General features: G+C 37.8%; 1 pseudogene; it reads left to right on the top strand.

Annotated features, from left to right (window-relative positions):
• The first annotated feature begins 9,356 nt into the window (after window positions 1–9,356).
• LOC131767653 (elongation factor 1-alpha 1 pseudogene) lies at window positions 9,357–10,623 on the top strand (annotated as a pseudogene).
• The last annotated feature ends 8,934 nt before the right edge of the window (window positions 10,624–19,557 follow it).

A 19,557-nucleotide genomic window follows, 5' to 3' on the forward strand; every position in this document is an offset into this window, starting at 1 on the left:
AGACAGTCATAGAAGGGCAGCAGTGCTTTGAACCATGGCTTGCAATATGTGTCTTTTGTATAGCAATCTTACAACAAGAAGACTATAGCAAGCAAAATGACATCAAGAACATTTATCAAATTGTGGTATTATTCACTTGGGCTTAGTGAGACAGCTGCCCAAATAAGTATAGTAGAATATTTAGGGTGTTGTATGAGGCTGTGGCTAGCCTCGTAAGAATTGACTACATCTTACACAAGAGATTCTCTGTCTCCAAGAAAGTTACATTAATTTAGAGCACACTTGGTTTCAGTCAATATTGGTTTAAACACGGTTTTTTTGCATCTCTATACACAGCCACTAATGTGAAAGCTAACTTAAGCTGCATTTCTAGAGTTTTGGAAAACCAAGTCTACCACTATTAGCTACAGATGGCATGTGCCAAGATCAGATAATAACAAAAGAAAGAGGTTTTATACAGAATAAATAAACAGACTTTCAAAAATCTGTTTATAACTAAGCTTAAAAACTACTGACAGGGATTTCCATCAGTAAGCTAGCTTTTGTTTTGTGAGGTGTAGGTTCCTTAGAATAATGATTTCTAAATGTCTACCTACAGACCCATTTTTTTCCCACAGGGTTTCCATTAGTCTGTAGTAAAATAAATCAAATACAGGCAGTGCAATACCTTTATTATGTAATTAAATTTATTTCATTCAAAAGAAAGTTTTTCTCCTTCAAATGTAGGTCTTCCAAAAGTTTTTAGTATCAAAATAGTTTTGTATTATGAAATACCAATAAAGATGTAGGGTTTTTTGTTTATGTTTTTTATTGTTTTTTAATGACAAAAATTGGCAACTAGACACTTATCCTCTTCTGTTTTATTTGAAATTGTACATTTTATTTGAAATTGTATCCTCTTCTATTTTATTATAGAATCTTAGTGTCTGGAAACTGCTTAGTGTAGAGATCCCTACCAAGCCTTTTTTTTCTTTTGGCCATGCCATGTGACTTGTGGGATCTTAGTTCCCCGACCCAGGATCAGAACCTGTGCCCCCGTAGTGGAAGTGTGGAGTCTTAACCACTAGACCGCCAGGGAAGTCCCGCTACCAAGTCTTTTGAGATCATCTGGTCTCCTTGCTCTCCCCTGAAGGGCAGCCCCTTTTCAGTGTGTGTTCTCACGCAAACACCCTGTGATCTTACAGAATCTTGCAAACAATGGGAGCGACCCTCCCTCTAGGCATTACACCCGAAATTCTAGCATGGGCCATCAGAAGGGCGGCTTGACATCTAGCGTAGCAGACCAAGGTGGGAGTTAACCTTGGCCAGAAAGAGGGGCAAGAGAAGAAATCTACCTCTGTCCTCATGCAAGGACAAAATTATCTTCTTATTACTTAATCTTTACATCCCATTTACAGAAAAACATAATAATAAGATTCAGAAGGCTCCTGTGCTTTGTTTATGGTCTCATAGCTAGTGGCAGACCCGGAATTCACAAATCAAAAATCACTAACTTTTCTGAGTTCCAAATGACTTCAGTTTTTAAGAAAAGGAACTGTTTGGGGAAGATTTGGGGCTTATCTGCTGAGGCATACAGATTGCAAAGAATTCAAGTGTATTTTATGGGGATTACAAGGACAAGGTACCTGACAACATAAATATTATTTGTGAAGTATGATCCTAACATATAATTTCATGAAAAGATCCTTGGTTTACCTATGCCCTGAAATGTTTTGCATTTATTTGCAACTTGTTATTCTGCTAGAGATAAACACAGTCTAGTTTCTCTACTTAGTTCCACATGATTAAATGACTCCTCCACTTCACCGCCATTTTTTAATTAAAGGATATCCCTGCTCCCTTTTAGCTATGCTTCTCAACACTGAGAAAAGTCATCTAAGTGAATCAAGGCAAGATTATACTGCATAACCAAGAGCTCTGCAATAGCGCATTTTTCTAAGGATATTGTGTTTGGCAATTTTGTAGCCAACAGACCTGTGCTGACTTTTCCAAAAGAGATGCAGACAGCTTGTAAATTTATATGAAAAGGAAAACAGCTGAGAACACAGGGGTTAGGTGGAATATCTTAAAAACATCCCTTCACCCTTCAAAATAACATCAGTGCCATGAAACAGAGTATTGTGTGAACCATACCTGTCAAGATGCTTAAACATGAAAACTGATTTAGAATAAGATTTTGATCTGTTCATTTGATTTCCCATTGCTTTCTTCAATAGCTTTGGCTTTCTTTCTCTTGCAAAACATTCCAGGCGTTATTAATTCATGTTTTTAAGGTCTCTAGACTGTTATTACACTGTGGGCCATTACACCTCAAATCCAAATAGGCCTTTGCCGACACCATTTCTATTCTCAACAAAACTTGTCTGTCTAGATTTTATATTGGCTGCAGATATCTGCAAAGATTAGCCTTAAGAATAAAGCCTTTTATTTAGATTTATACCTTTGTCTTGTGCACTTCTTCTATTTCATCTTCCCTAGGAGAACTTTTAAAGAGGAACAAGTACAATATATATGCTACTGAGCTCCGGTGAGTTCACCCATCCGGAGATTGTAGATTTGACGTTTTGTTTTGATTTTGAATCTGGAAGCTAGAAAGAGGGGAGTCATGTAGATGGTGTGGGAAACAGCGTGGGGAAGTGGCTGTTATAGGGGCCAACGCTGAACTCAGTTAGGATTAGTTCATTTATCTCAATGGAAAAACTTTGAATATTTGGAGAAATAAGAACCTTGAATACAGAGCTCTTAATACTGTCTAACTGCTCAAATTATTCTTTCTGGGGATAAAAAAAATAATGACACATTCTAAGGAGAGATAATGATTGTGATGCAAAAATCGTAAATTACCAAAATGCTCTACAGTTTCATTGCTATGTCCCCAGAGGGTCCTAAGAGCAGGAGGGCTTCAGAAGGACCAAGCAGAAAAGAGCTGTATATTTGAGGAAAAGTGGGGCTCTCAGCTGCCCTCACTTGTAAAGTAAATATTGTAATAAGATAACTATAAGCTATTTTGTGATTCAGGCTCAGCTACCCTGGTGTCTGCTTTCCACAGCTCCTTGCATCTAGACCCAAGCTCAGGCCTCCGGATTCCTGGGCCAGGCCTAGAAGAGGAAGGGCAATGAGCAGGAACTCCCGTGGTTCCTGTTTATTGGGATGAGAGATTGAGTCAGTCTTCAATGTTGAGCTCGGAGGTCCTGAAACAATTGTTGAAGTCCCATGTCTTCCTGAGTTTCTAGGGCTGCCTCTCAATTGAAACAAAGATCTGGACTCCTGGGAAGAATGCAGTGCTCCTGTCTTCGCATCTGGTCCAGGGCCTGGGTCCAAGCTATTGCCTTGAGGTCTACCCTGTACACTGCCCAGCTATCCTGCCTGATGATCTAGTGTCTCTGCATTAATAAATATTTTGTATGGAGATACTTTGGGCCATGCAAATATCTCATTCTTCAGCCCAATTTAGCATTTAGCCCACAATATATTCAGTATTTATTGAATTAATTATTTCTATAATAGGTACAAGCGGTGGTTTTTCAAGTTATATCACCTTTTTCTGTATTATTTGCTATTCCTTTGTAAAGAATAGTTTTTCTTTTTTTTTTAACATCTTTATTGGAGTATAATTGCTTTACAATGGTGTGTTAGTTTCTGCTTTACAACAAAGTGAATCAGTAAGAATAGTTTTTCTTATCCCTATTTATGTATATTTCATTTATATGCATTCAACAGTTTATTACCCATCAATATGGTTATTTATTTTGATGCTCAAATTTTCCCAAATTTGGACAATGGGAGCTCCTTCAGGAATACATGAGACCAATCTAAGGAAGCTGGTGTTAGGTATTGTCATTTTTTTTCTTTTACAAGTGAGTTTCTACCATTGATTATTTCGGGGCAAGGTTCAGGAGTCTGTATTTTTAACAAGAGTCCCAAGTGATTTTATTCAGGTCACACTTTAAGAAAAACTGATATATGTTTCCATGTCCTTGATTTCAAGTTTAAAGAGAGAATTTCATTCTCCAATGTCATTGTTAGAGTATTTTTTTGAGTTTTAGAAACACTAAATGAATTATGTGTTTTAAAAGGAGCTGAGGTGCAATCTTAATTACCTATTCACCTTCCTGGGATGCAAATTAACACAGCATTATTATTTTTTTAACTCTATAATGTATGCCACTTAAACACTTTTTTACAATCTACCAGAGAGCACTTTATTGTCTATGCACTTCACATCTGAATCTAAAATGAAACTTCCTGTCTCCAAGAAATATGAACATACTGATACTCTTGATTTATAAGAAGTAATAGGCAACCTTCTAGGACTGCAGGATTGTTAAAGCCTGACCACAAATCCGATGGGCTCTACAAGTATTGATACCTAGAAAACAATGATAAATAACCTATGCTCATATGCTATGTACAGGACTAGAAAAATGGCAAACATGTTCTTGCTATAATGGCACATTTTTCTTTTCCAAGTACTCAGAGTCATATGAATAGATTATATTCTTTTCTGCACAGCTGGATTTCTTTATATCCCACTTAAACACTTTTTTACAATCTACCAGAGAGCACTTTATTGTCTATGCACTTCACATCTGAATCTAAAATGAAACTTCCTGTCTCCAAGAAATATGAACATACTGATACTCTTGATTTATAAGAAGTAATAGGCAACCTTCTAGGACTGCAGGATTGTTAAAGCCTGACCACAAATCCGATGGGCTCTACAAGTATTGATACCTAGAAAACAATGATAAATAACCTATGCTCATATGCTATGTACAGGACTAGAAAAATGGCAAACATGTTCTTGCTATAATGGCACATTTTTCTTTTCCAAGTACTCAGAGTCATATGAATAGATTATATTCTTTTCTGCACAGCTGGATTTCTTTATATCCTCTGTAACTGAATAATCCTATGAAGAAAGTAAAGAATTCTTTCCATTTCTCAGATCATTTGTTGAATTAAAAACTGACAGAGTTGTGAAAGTTGCATATAAGTTCCATATTCTTTTTGTCCATGAAGATGTACACTGGTTGCATCTGAAGAGAAATAATAAGAAAACAAAATGACCTGTTTATTGTCTGTGATCTCTACAAGTATGAGCACATCGTATGAGATGATGAATCTGAACTCCCTCCCGGGGAGGAGGGGCGCGGGGTGCCTTCACTTTGGATGGAGAGTCGGGTCTTCAGTCACATGGTCCACCCTGGGCCTGATCAGCCAGGCAATCAGATTATTGCCATGCTACTTAAGTGGCTGACGTAGGTAAGGTCAAAGGTTTAGCCCACAACTTTAAAACCCAATTTCTCTCCTTCACACATAGCCAGACTCACTGAATCCATCACATTTCTTTCACATCTGATGCCAGCAGTTGTCTGCTCTACTTAACTTCTAGGCCTTTGTATCTTGTCATTATATTTAACATCCTCTAGTCTTTTCTCAAGCCTCCTCTTTCCTGTATTCTGGCATTTGCACATTGAAGTTTATAATAGAACCCCACCAGGGCTCTGAATAAATGGGCCATACTTTTAAAGGATGATGTGCATTTGTAAGAGGAGTCTGAACCACACTTCTACACTGACTTACAGAAACGAAAGAAGGGACATTGTCACAGATGAAATCTGTGAATCAATCTCTCTCTCTCCCTCCTACTTGGACAGAAAAAAAGGAGGGTGGGTAAGGGAGACCAATATAGTGAGAGGAAGAATTTTTCTTAAGTATATCACAATAGAAAAAGTGGAAATGAACCATTTATACCCCAGTAACAGCTGCTCCAAAAGGGTTGATATTATCTATATCATTTCCCGAATAACAACAAAAATATTGACTACTTGCACAATGTTGATAAGATTTTTAATGCCAAGCAACACCAGTGCAGAGTGAAATTCAGAGGTAAGCAGCTATTATTCAACAAAGATTACCCTCTGGATGGTCCACTCTCCCAAAGACTTCTCTGCATTAGTAGATATGGTTTCAGAGTCCAATTATTCCTGAAATTCTCTGCCTGTGCAAATACATGTTTATCCTCAATCATAGGTTTATTCGGTAAAGTGTTGTATATGTTGCTGAAACTCGGCCTCTGTTCACCGGTGCTAAATAGAAATGCAGATATAGAGTTTTGGGTGAAGTAGAGAAGAGAAGCTTTTATTGTTTTGCCAGGCAAAGGGGGCCACAGTGGGCTAATGCCCTCAAGACTGTGTGACCCACGCTGGAAGGGGGAAGTGAAGAGTCTGATAGTGTTCAAGGAGCAGCGCGTGATCAGCTCGTGGACATTCTTCTGATTGGTTGGTTGTGAGGTGATCGGGAGTCAGCATCACCAACCCTCTGGTTCCAACCGGTCTGGGGTCTACATGCTTGTGGGCAGCATGCAGTGAACTTCTTCCACCTGGAGGGGGTTTCAGGATCTGCAAAACAGCTCAAAGGACATGGCTCAGAATATTATCTACAGTCCTTGAGGAAGAACTAAAGGTCCTTGACTTTGTTTAATGACTAAAGTATTATTACCTCGTCTTGCTCGACTGTTTTCCTCTCTTTCTGCGTGTTCTCACTTCTCCGACTAAATTTATTCTTTGATTACAGCTTTTCTAGAGACAAAAGGCAGGTGGAGGACATGGGTGGAGGTCTATTCTGGGAAGGCCTCAAAGGTCCTGCTCAGTTACATGTACACATGATTACTGAGTGAGTGTGTTTAATCAATGCTCACAAAAGTAGCAGAATTTGGCTTCGAGTAGCAGTAATGTTCTCAAGAGAGGAATGTGCTCTTAAGACAGTTCATTAAGAACAATGCAGGCTAAGTACTCTTTCAGACTTGAGTCCACCTATTCAACCATGACAACCAGCTAAGCTGGTAGTCAACGAAGAAAAGAGAAAGAGTCTGGCTACAAGAGTCTTAACTCTGCTAACTTGTTTTTCACAGCCTGGGCTATGCCACTGACATTCCTCAGAGGAATTAGCAATGTAATTGCCACTTAATTACAGGGCTCTATCATAGATCAATTTTTACTTTAGAGGATTGTGCTGGGAAATGTGCCTTTGGAGTCTTATTTCTCTCTACACATCTAGGAAGTTTCTCTCTGCTATCTTAAAATAAATACTTCATAGGAAAGATAGACTCAGGCTGTTTGACAACATCAGAAAAGCCAGAGCTGTCTAGATGCCCTTAAATTGATGTCTCTAGAAATGGAAACATTCACAGAACAATGGGGCTGGGAGAAATTTATAGGAAGCTGCTCACCATGAAAGAGAGGAGAGGAAAGTCTTAATGCCCGAATTCTATGAACAAGGAAGGAAAGACAGGCGTGTTTTCTTGGGGAAAGGGAGGAGAGATGTCAGTTCCTTACCTCCTCCCACTTCAGATCCCAGATTGTACTATTGTCCAGAATGCATCAGAATCAACTCAGGGACAATGTCTCATAGTAGATTTGGACAAGATTTCCTTAATGAAAGGAAGTGTAGTTAAAGCCAGCCTCACCACATACTTGTTCTGTAACCTTGGGCAAATTTCATAACATTCCTCATCTGTAAAATGGGAATGATACTAGTATTCAGTTACAACATAAAAGTTTGTTGTAAGAATTAAAGGAAAGAATGTGCATGAAGCTTAGAGTCTCACTCAGGCTCTTACTTTTTTGGCTGATATTGTTTAGTAGAAATAAACATAAATCAACTTGTCTTAAAGACCTGTTTTGGCTTAGTATTATAACTATCAATTATATTACTGAACTATAATTGTCATTCTTTTGCTCCTTTTCAACAGTAATTTTTGCTAGCAGTTTGACTTTTTAAAAATTAGTCCTCTTTCTGCTGATTTGTTTAGGAAATCAGCATTGTGAATTGATAAATTTGATTTTAACTTGACAATTCACCTTACAGAGCAAAGCCAGGCTTCTGGTACATGTGTGGAAGGACAACTGAGGAAATTAACATTTATTGAATGCCCTCAACAACCACTACATGTCTACATGGTAGATAGTAAAATTTTCATTCATAGAGAAAAAATCCTAGACTCAGGGAGGTAAGATAACCTTTTTAATATATTGACGATTGTCTAAACTTTTCAAAGATATAAAAATGTCCTAGATCACCTCATAAAAATATGAGGTGATAGTTTATATGAATAATATGAGGTGATATATGAGGTGATATTTTATATGCTATAAATGCATAGCATATGAGTTACAATTGGAACAAAATTAAAATGAAAGTAGGTTGTTTATTTTTATTCAGTTTATAAATTATATGTAGATTAGTACATATGATAATTTATAAGCTGAATAAAATATATAATATATTTTATTATACATATAAATTATAATATGTAGATAAGTCCACATCTTGGCTTCTTGCAGCAACTCTACGGACCTCTAGGATTTCTTAACCCACAGTTTAAAGAACCACACACTGTATAATCCTTTTTCATTGATTATGTAATATGCTCCACAGCAGTTTTAAACATTTTTAGGTATTTGATTTTTTCACTACCTTACTTACATTAGTTTACTAAAAATATAATATTTATAGAAATTGGATTTAATAAATACAAAAGTGTCCCTTCAAGGGACACTTTCCCTGACATTAAAATTAGCACTTGCTTACTCATCTAGAATATGTGTGTTTAAGGGAAAATTGTTTGTGGAGCCCACATTAACAGCGAGAACTTACTTTCATAAGCAATGAGTGACAATTTTAGAACCAACAATACTCAGAAAGTTGTTTTTAAACAAAAGTCCCTTATATTCTAGTCATGGTAATATTAGGAAATAAGTATCAATAGTTCTCACCAACACTGATTGAGAAATCACCAGTGCTCTATTGATGAGCTCTCTTTGAAGAAGAACTGGAAATCTCATCCCCTCTGACTCTATTTTAGACACCCCCTCTTAATACAGCACTTGAGGGCAGACTGCCTCTGTCTTTATTACCTAAAATGACTGACGGTGATGACTTTCAGACACCACTTCCTTTTGTTTGTTTGTAGCAAGTGGGCAAAAACACAATTATGGTAAAAAAATATATAGAGAGACTAAAACTTCTTTTATTTTGTTCTTTCCATTTCAATAATTTATGTAAATATAAGAAACAGAATATAATAAGACTTACTGTACTGTGCTTTCATAAAAGCAGTTTACAAAATATGTATGTTCAGAGAACAGGCAGTATTATTTCATGGAAAAGGGCTATGTCCTTATTCTGATACATAAAGTTGAGTAGGCTACCAAAATATCGTATTACTCAACTAAAAATGAATTACTTCCTTTTTGTGATGAGTTTGCCACCAGAACACACGTGTCATGAAAAACAATACTAAGTATGAGCCGAAATGGGATAAGACTCATATCAGTATTGCTATCACTGGCCATTTGATCTACAAATGTGGTGGAATCGACAGAACAACCATCAGAAAATTTTAGAATGAGCCTGCTGAGATGGGAAAAGCCTTCTTTGAGTATACCTGGGTCTTGGAAAAACTTAACGCCGAATGGGAATATGGTATCACCATTGATCTCTCCTTGTGGAAATTGGAGATCAGCAAGTATTATATGACTATCATGATGCCTCAATACACAGAGATTTTATCAAAAACATGGTCACAGGCACATCTCAGGCTGACAGTGTTGCTGCTGATATTTCTAAATTTGAAGATGGTATCAATAAGAATGTGTGGACACATTATCATGCCCTACTGGCTTACATGCTAGGTTTGCATCAACTAATTTTTGATGTTAACACAATAGATTCTACCCAGTTACTCTACAGCTAGAAGAGATATGAGGAAGTCAGCATCTACATTAAGAAAAGTGGTTATGACCTCAACACAGTAGCATTTGTGCCAATTTCTGGTTGGAATGGTGGCAATGTGCTGGAGCTAAGTGCTAAAGAAGCTTGGTTCAAGAGATGGTAATTTACCATGAGGATGACAATACCAGTGGAACCACACTGCTTGAAGCTCTGTATTGCATCCTGCAAACAACTCATGCAACTGCCAAGCCCTTTTGTCTGGCCCTCCAGGTTGCCTACAAAATTGGTGTTATTGGTACAATCCCTGTGAGCTGAGTTGAGACTAGACTGGGCATGGTGACCACCTTTGCCCAAGTCAACATTACAACTGAAGTAAGGTTTGCTGAAATGCATTTTGAAACTTTGAGTGTAGCTCTGCCTGGGAACAACATGGTCTTCAATGTCATGAACATGTCTATCAAAGATATTTATTGTGACAACATGGCTAATGACAGCAAAAATGACTTACTATGGAAGCAGCTGGCTTCATTGCTCAGGTGGTTACCCTGAACCATCCAGGCCAAATCATTGCTGGCTGTATACTTGAGCTGGATTGTCACACTGCTTGTATTGCTTGTAATTTTGCCAGGCAGAAGACTGATTGCTTTTCTGGTAAGAAGCTGGAAGATGGCCCAACTTTTTGAAATCTATTGATGCTGCCATCACTGAGGGTGCTTGTAACAAAATTATGTGTGTTGAGAGTCTCTCTATCCTCCTCTGGGTCATTTTGCTGCTCATGATATGAGGCAGACAGTTGCTGTGGATGTAATAATGACAGTGGGCAAGAAGGCTTCTGGAGCTGGCTAGGTCAACAGATCTGCTCAGAAAAATCAGATGGCTAAATGAATAGAGCACTGAGCTGTCTTAATTGGCTGTGGAAGAATAGCTCAGAACTGTTTGTCTCATTTGGCCATTTAAGTTTAATAGTAAAAGTCTGGTTAATGATATAAATGCATTGTAAAACCTTCAGAAAGAAAGGAACATTTTGTCGACCATTTTTTGATGTGGTAGTTTTAAGTTGTTAGATTTTTAAATCAGTACTTTTAATGGAAATATCTTAACCAAAATCTGTCATAGAATGTTGAAACCCATTAAAACAAAGTTGAATAATAAACCAGTGTCTTCTTTTGGCCAACACCAAAACTTTCCATAAAATTGCTTAGGAAAGAGGCTTAAGGGGAAAAGTTGCCTGTGACCTATATCTGGTGTTCCATTTGCTGAAACTTGATTAATTTATTTCAGAGTTAACTGATTATTTTCAGGGCAGGGATGGAAGTGTTGTTTTGTTTTGGGGGTTTTTTTTGTTTTTTTTCACCTATATACAATAGAAAGGATTGTCTCTTAAATTGATTTAAATACACAGTGAAATGTTATGGATGTGATCGATCATTTGTAATATTTCATATTGCTTGGGATAGAAAAGTAAAGAGTAACTTGTTATGTGAGTTACTCACTTATAAGAGAGTCAAAGTTCTGCAATATTAAAACATATGTTATACGCAGGGTATTTAACTTCATGTAGTTCTATTAATATTGAGGAAATGTGTTGGTATAATCTCTTAGTTTCCCTGTTCTTGAATGCATTCTTACATTTAAAAATCACACGGTAGAGTTAGTTAAAATAGAGTCTAAATTATAAGGTTTAAGATATTGAGGAGTGGCCTGCTTCGAAGAGTTGTGTCCAGTTCTAGGAAAATAAAGATACTGAAAGTTGAAAATGAAAATTGTTTCAGAGTTGCTTGACTTGTAATGCTGGAGTAACTCATTACAGAGCAATACCTCCACCATAAATGGCTGGTGAAAAAACAGAAAAGTTGGGGGAAAAAAATCTGCTTGATACCATTGAAGAGATACCAAGGAAGCCAAGGCTTCAACAGTTAGGATCCTGGAATAAAGGAAAACAAACTGGAGTGAGCCCCGCATTACCACTACTTAACCCCTTAAGACATTTTTAAGCACTTTGAGCTAAAGAGGCTAAGAGGACAAGCAGAATGTGGTGGGTAAGAAATTAGCAAGATGAATAGAGATTCTGGCAATCTTGTGGGACCATAAAGACAGAAATTACAGTTCAGGGCTAGGCAAAGATATCCTAGTTTCCAGTATGGAGTCTGAAAGATATACACTCTAAGGATAAGATCCAACTAGAGACTAGCCCTCACAAAAGAGTGAAATCCAGCTTTGAATCCTATATGACCTTTCCCTACTCTAATAGCTTTCCTGACAGCAAAAGTACATTCTCTATGAGAAAATATATTGTCAACGAGAGCTTTAATATACATATTATATATTTTATACAAATTATCTGTAATTAAATCAAAGAATGATCAAGTATACCACAAGAGTAACTGACCAAAAACCAAGAGGAAAAGACAGACAATAAAAACAAACTCATAAGTGACATATATATATGAGTTATCATTTACAAACATTAAAATAATTGGTTAACGTATTCAATACAAGACGAGAAGAAAATGACAAGGTGGAGGATGTCAAGGTGGAAAAAATTCAATAGAAAATTGAACTGTATGAAAATGCTCTAGGAAAATAAGGTATTTTAGGATACAGCAAATGACATAATAAACTCCTTAAGAGGGTAAGAGTTTAATAGTAAATTAGATGTAGCAGAATTGAGAATTATGAACTAAAAATCAAGTCACTAGAAAATATACAGATTAAAGCATGACAAAAAAAGTTGAAAATAGAGAAAATATCTTAAGCCATCCAAAGGAGAAAGTTACAAATATATATGTACAACTGGAATTTCAGAAAGAGGGGAGAATGCAAAAAGGCAGAGACAATAATTGATGAGATAATAGCTAACAATGTTTTCAAAACTTAAGAAAATAACAATCTACAGATTGGAGAAGTTTTGTAAACCCCAAGAAGGGTAAATCATGTATTTCTGTTCTTCCAAATGTAATAATTTCTACATGAAGAACTTCCTTTAATTGTGTGTGTGTGTGTGTGTGTGTGTGTGTGTGTGTGTGTGTGTGTGTGTGATTATTGGTAATGATTCTACCAGATTTTTCTTGCTTAAAAGTATCTTTGGTATGCCTTAATTTGAAGGATGTTCTCTCTAAGTTAATAGCTAATTCCTTTCTGCATTTAAAATTTATGATTCATTGTTTTATGGTCTCCATAGTTTTTCTGGAAAAGTCAGGCATTGTTCTTCTTTAAATGTAAATGTGTCTTTTGCTGCCCTCTGCCGCCTTCTAAGATTTTTCTCTTTGACTTTGGTTTTCACCAATTTTAATATATACTTTAATATAATATATATTTAAGATAAGTATACAATTAAAGTATTTAAGGACCATCTAGGGAACTCCTTTGTCCACATCTTTTTTAATAAGAGAGCTTGAATACAGCCTTATATAAAATAGGGCTTTATCTAAATAAATCAAGTGATTCATTATAACATAAGTATGTATAATAAAATTGCAAGCACTTATAAAACTTTCCAATAGCATATGCATTATTTAGTCCTCCAAAGTACTGGAATGTTAAGTTTCAGCTATAACTTTTAATAATAAAACAGCACTGCCTTTTATCAGTGTGACACAGAAAACATTTTAGAATTTCTTCCTGATACATTTTTTTCTTTTAGTAATGTAGTACTTTCCCCCCCCCCTTTTCTATAGTGTCTTAAACATTAAGACTAAACTGTGCAACTTAAAATTTTCAGGGAAGAACAATGAAGGTCCAGTCTAAAGCCAGGTGGTTATTGGTCAGCCTACTACATTTGAGTCCTTATTTGACAATAGTCTTTAAAACCAGAGTTTGTCAAAAGATTCTGCAAATTTTAATAGTTTCCCTTACACAACAGGTGGAAATAGTTTCATTCTCAACATAAAGTTTTACCATAATTCATAGGTAGAAAAAAAAATGTATGGGAATTCACACTCCCCCAGGAAGCAAGTGGAACTGGGGATTTGTGTAGGGAAAGAGAGGAATTTGGAAGGGGTGAGACTAGGGTGTGGAAACTCATGGTTTCCGTTTCTCCCCAACCAGCCCACACTCCTTCTCAGCAGGGCTGATGTTAGAACAAATGGGTTCCGTGTAAATTAAAAAAGAAAAAGAAAAAAAGCAACATAGGCTAAAGAAAAAGCCAAAACAAAGGAAAAGACTGGATATCTTATTTACAGTTTCAGTGTTCTGGGGTGACCATGCAGAGTAGAACTGATGACATGGTGTGTTTAGGGGCTCCTTTAAAAGCCAGCCACATGCCCTTCACTCAGAGACCTTCAGCTACAGGAGGAGCACGGAAAGACAGCGTGATAGAAGACTCAAGTTACTCTAACTTAACAGGAGGTTCCAGAGACCTGCAGACACAGCAGCGTAAAGATCAGGCCCTCCTGTAACACCTTGAGGAAATAGAACCTCCTTTTCCTGGTGCCTCGGGGGGATTTGGGGGAAGGAAGAGGATAGGAAATTTTAAATTTGATGGATTATTTTTCATTAGTCTCATTTTAAAAAAATAGACTTGGGGGAGACTTCAAGATGGCAGAGGAGTAAGATGTGGAGATCACCTTCCTCCCACAACAAAAATACATCTACATGTGGAACAGCTCCTATAGAACACCTACTGAATGCTGGCAGAAGACCTCAGATTTCCCCGAAGGCAAGAAACTCCCCATGTACCTGGATAGGGCAAAAGAAAAACCATAGACAAAAGAATAGGGGTGAGACCTGCACCTCTGGGAGGGAGCTGTGAAGGAGGAAAGGTTTCCACACACTAGGAAGACACTTCACTGGTGGAGAAAGGGGTGGGGGTGGGGGAGGGAAGCTTCAGAGCCCAGGAGGAGAGCGCAGCCACAGGGGTACAGAGGGCAAAGTGGAGAGATTCCCGCACAGAGGATTGGTGCCGACCTGCACTCACCAGCCCGAGAGGCTTGTCTGCTCACCCACCGGGGCGGGCAGGGGCTGGGAGCTGAGGCTCGGGCTTCGGAGGTCGGATCCCAGGGAGAGGACTGGGGTTGGTGGCGTGAACACACCCTGAAGGGGTTAGTGCGCCATGGCTAGCTGGGAGGGAGTCTGGGAAAAAGTTTGGACCTGCCAAAGAGGCAAGAGACCATTGTTTCAGGTGCGCGAGGAGAGGGGATTCAGAGCACTGCCTAAACGAGCTCCAGAGATGGGCAATGCCGCGGCTATCAGCTCGGACCCCAGAGACGGGCATGAGACACTAAGGCTGCTGCTGCAGACACCAAGACGCCTGTGTGCAAGCCCAGGTCACTGTCCACACCTCCCCTCCCGGGAGCCTGTGCAGCCCGCCACTGCCAGGGTCCCGGGATCCAGGGACAACTTCCCTGGGATAATGCACAGCGCGCCTCAGGCTGGTGCAACATCATGCTGGCCTCTGCCTCCGCAGGCTCACCCCGCATCTGTACCCCTCCCTCCCCCCAGCCTGAGTGAGCCAGAGCCCCCTAATCAGCTGCTCCTTTAACCCCATCCTGTATAGGTGAAGAACAGACGCCCTCAGGCAACCTACACACAAAGGCAGGGAAATCCAAAGCTGAGCCACAGGAGCTGTGCGAACAAAGAAGAGAAAGGGAAATTACTCCATGCAGCCTCAGGAGTAGCGGATTAAATCTCCACAATCAACTTGATGTACCCTGCATCTATGGAATACCTGAATAGACAACAAATCATCCCAAAATCCAGGCAGTAGACTTTGGGAGCAACTGTAGACTTGGGGTTGGATTTCTGTAACTAATTTGTTTCTGCTTTTATGTTTATCTTAGTTTAGTATTTAGAGTTTATTATCATTGGTAGATTTGTTTATTGATTTGGTTGCTCTCTTCCTCCTTTTTAAAAAATTTATAGATTCTTTTTCCTTTTTCTCTTTTTGTGAGTGTGTATGTGTATGCTTCTTTGTGTGATTTTGTCTGTATAGCTTTGCTTTTACCATTTGTCCTAGGGTTATGACTGTCTGTTGTGTGGGTTTTTTTTTTTTTTTTTTTAGTATAGCTTTTAGCGCTTGTTATCATTGGTGGATTTGATTTTGGTTTGGTTGCTCCCTTCTTTCTTTCTCTTATTATTACTTTTTAATTTTTTATTTTAATAACTTTTATTTTATATATTTTCTTTCTTTCTTTCTTTCTTCCTCTCTCTCTTTCTTTCTTTCTTTCTTTCTTTCTTTCTTTCTTTCTTTCTTTCTTTCTTTCTTTCTTTCTTTCTTTCTTTCTTTCTTTCTTTCTTTCTTTCTTTCTTTCTTTCTTTCCCCTTTTCTTCTGAGCTGTGTGGCTGACAGCATCTTGGTGCTCCAGCGGGCTGTGGGGCCTGTGCCTCTGAGGTAGGAGAGCTAAGTTCAGGACATGAGTCCACCAGAGACCTCCCAGCTCCACATAATATCAAATGGCAAAAGATCTCCCAGAGATCTCCATCTCAATGCTAGGACCCAGTTGCACTCAATGACCAACAAGCTACAGTGCTGGACACCCTATGCCAAGCAACTAGCAAGAGGGAACACAACCCCACCCATTAGCAGAGAGGCTACCTAAAATTATAATAAAGTCACAGACACCCCAAAACATACCACCAGACATGGTCCTGCCCACCAGAAAGACAAGATCCAGCCTCATCCACCAGAACACAGACATTAGTCCCCTCTACCAGGAAGCTACACAACCCACTGAAGCAAGCTTAGCCACTGGGGGAAGACACCAAAAACAATGGGAACTATGAACCTGCAGCTGGTGAAAAAGAAACCCCCAAACACAGTAAGTTAAGCAAAATGAGAAGACACACAGCAGATGAAGGAGCAAGGCAAAACCCCACCAGACCAAAGAAATGAAGAAGGAATAGGCAGTCTAGCTGAAAAAGAATTCAGAGTAATGGTAGTAAAGATGATCCAAAATCTTGGAAATAGAATGCAGAAAATCAAGAAATGTTTAACAAGGACTTAGAAGAACTAAAGAGCAAACAAACAATGATGAACAACACAATAAATGAAATTTAAAATTCTCTACAAGGAATCAATAGCAGAATAACTGAGGCAGAAGAACAGATAAGTGACCTGGAAGATAAAATAGTGGAAATAACTACTGCAGAACAGAATAAAGAAAAAAGAATGAAAAGAATTGAGGACAGTCTTAGACAGTCTTAGAGACCTCTGGGACAACATTAAGTGCACCAACATTCTAATTATAGGGGTCCCAGAAGAAGAAGAGAAAAAGAAATGGACTGAGAAAATATTTGAAGAGATTATAGTTGAAAACTTCCCTAATATGGGAAAAGAAATAGTCAATTAAGTCCAGGAAGCACAGAGAGTCCCATAAATGATAAATCCAAGGAGAAACATGCCAAGGCACATATTAATCAAACTATCAAAAATTAAATACAAAGAAAAAATATTGAAAGCAGCAAGAGAAAAACAACAAATAACATACAAGGGAATCCCCATAGGTAAACATCTGATCTTTCAGCAGAAACTCTGCAAGCCAGAAGGGAGTGGCAGGACATATTTAAAGTGATGAAAGAGAAAAACCTGCAACCAAGATTACTCTGCCATCAAGGAACTCATTCAGATTCAACAGAGAAATTTAAAAATTTACAGACAAGCAAAAGCTAAGAGAATTCAGCACCACCAAACCAGCTTTACAACAAATGCTAAAGGAACTTCTCTAGGCAGGAAATACAAGAGAAGGAAAACACCTACAATACCAAACCCAAAACAATTAAGACAAAGGTAATAGGAACACACATATTGATAACTACCTTAAATGTAAATGGATTAAATGCTCCAACCAAAAGATACAGACTGGCTGAATGGATACAAAAACAAGACCACTATATATGCTGTCTACAAGAGACCCACTTCAGACTTACAGACACATACAGACTGAAAGTGAGGGGATGGAAAAAGATATTCCATGCAAATAGAAATCAAAGAGCGCTGGAGTAGCAATACTCATATCAGACAAAATGGACTTTAAAATAAAGACTATTACAAGAGACAAAGAAGGACACTACATAATGATCAAGGGATCAGTCCAAGAAGAAAATATAACAATTGTAAATATTTATGCACCCAACATAGGAGCACCTCAATATATAAGCCAATGCTAACAACATTGAGGAAAATTGACAGTAACACAATCTCAGTAGGGAACTTTAACATCCAACTTTCACCAATGGACACATCAACAAAAATGAAATTAGATAAGGAAACACAAGCTTTAAATGATAAATTAAACAAGATGGACTTAATTGATATTTATAAGACATTCCATCCAAAAACAACAGAATACACTTTCTTCTCAAGTGTTCATGGAACATTCTCCAGGATAGATCATATCTTGGGTCACAAATCAAGCCTTAGTAAATTTAAGAAACTTGAAATCGTATCAAGTATCTTTTCCAACAGCAATGCTATGAGACTAGATATGAATTACAGGCAAAAATCTGTAAAAATACAAACATATGGAGGGTAAACAATACACTACCTAATAACCAAGAGATCACTGAAGAAATCAAAGAGGAAATTTAAAAATACCTAGAAAGAAATGACAATGAAAACATGACGAACCAAAATCTATGGGATGCAGCAAAAACAGTTCTAAGAGGGAAGTTTATAGCAATACAATCCTACCTCAGGAAACAAGAAACATCTCAAACAACCTAACCTTACACCTAAAGCAATTAGAGAAAGAAGAACAAAAACACTCCAAAGTTAGCAGAAGGAAAGTAATCATAAAGATCAAATCAGAAATAAATGAAAAAGAAATGAAGGATACGATAGCAAAGATCAATAAAGCTAAAATCTGGTTCTTTGAGAAGACAAATAAAATTGATAAACCATTAGCCAGACTCATCAAGAAAAAAAGGGAGAAGACTCAAATCAAGAGGATTAGAAATGAAAAAGGAGTATTAACAACTGACACCACAGAAATATAAAGTATCATGAGAGATTACTACAAGAAACTATATGCCAATAAAACTGGACAACGTGGAAGAAATGGACAAGTTCTTAGAAAAGCACAATCTTTCAAGACTGAACCAGGAAGAAATAGAAAATATGAACAGACCAATCACAAGCACTGAAATGGACACTGTAATTAAAAATCTTCCAACAAACAAAAGCTCAGGACCTGATGGCTTCACAGGTGAATTCTATCAAACATTTAGAGAAGAGCTAACACCTATCCTTCTCAAACTCTTCCAAAAGATAACAGAGGGAGGAACACTCCCAAACTCATTCTATGGGGCCATCATCATCCTGACACCAAAACCAGACAAAGAGGTCACAAAGAATGAAAACTACAGGCCAATATCACTGATGAACATAGATGCAAAAATCTTCAACAAAATGCTAGCAAACAGAATACAGCAGCACATTAAAAGGATTGTACACCATGATCAAGTGGGGTTTATCCCAGGAATGCAAGGATTCTTCAATATATGCAAATCAATCATTGCGATACACCATATTAACAAATGGAAGGAGAAAAACCATATGATCATTTCAATAGATGCAGAGAAAGCTTTGGACAAAATTCAACACCCATTTATGATAAAAACCCTCCAGAGAGTAGGCATAGAGGGAACTTTCCTCAACATAATAAAGGCCATATATTACAAACCCACAGCCAACATCATTCTCAATGGTGAAAAACTGAAACCATTTCCACTAAGATCAGGAATAAGACAAGGTTGCCTACTCTCACCGCTATTATTCAACATAGTTTTGCAAGATTTAGCCACAGCAATCAGAGAAGAAAAGGAAATAAAAGGAATCCAAGTAAGTAAAGAAGAAGTAAAACTGTCACTGTTTGCAGATGACAT

Source organism: Kogia breviceps, chromosome 13, assembly GCF_026419965.1.
Source record: "Kogia breviceps isolate mKogBre1 chromosome 13, mKogBre1 haplotype 1, whole genome shotgun sequence".
Classification (NCBI taxonomy): domain Eukaryota; kingdom Metazoa; phylum Chordata; class Mammalia; order Artiodactyla; family Physeteridae; genus Kogia; species Kogia breviceps.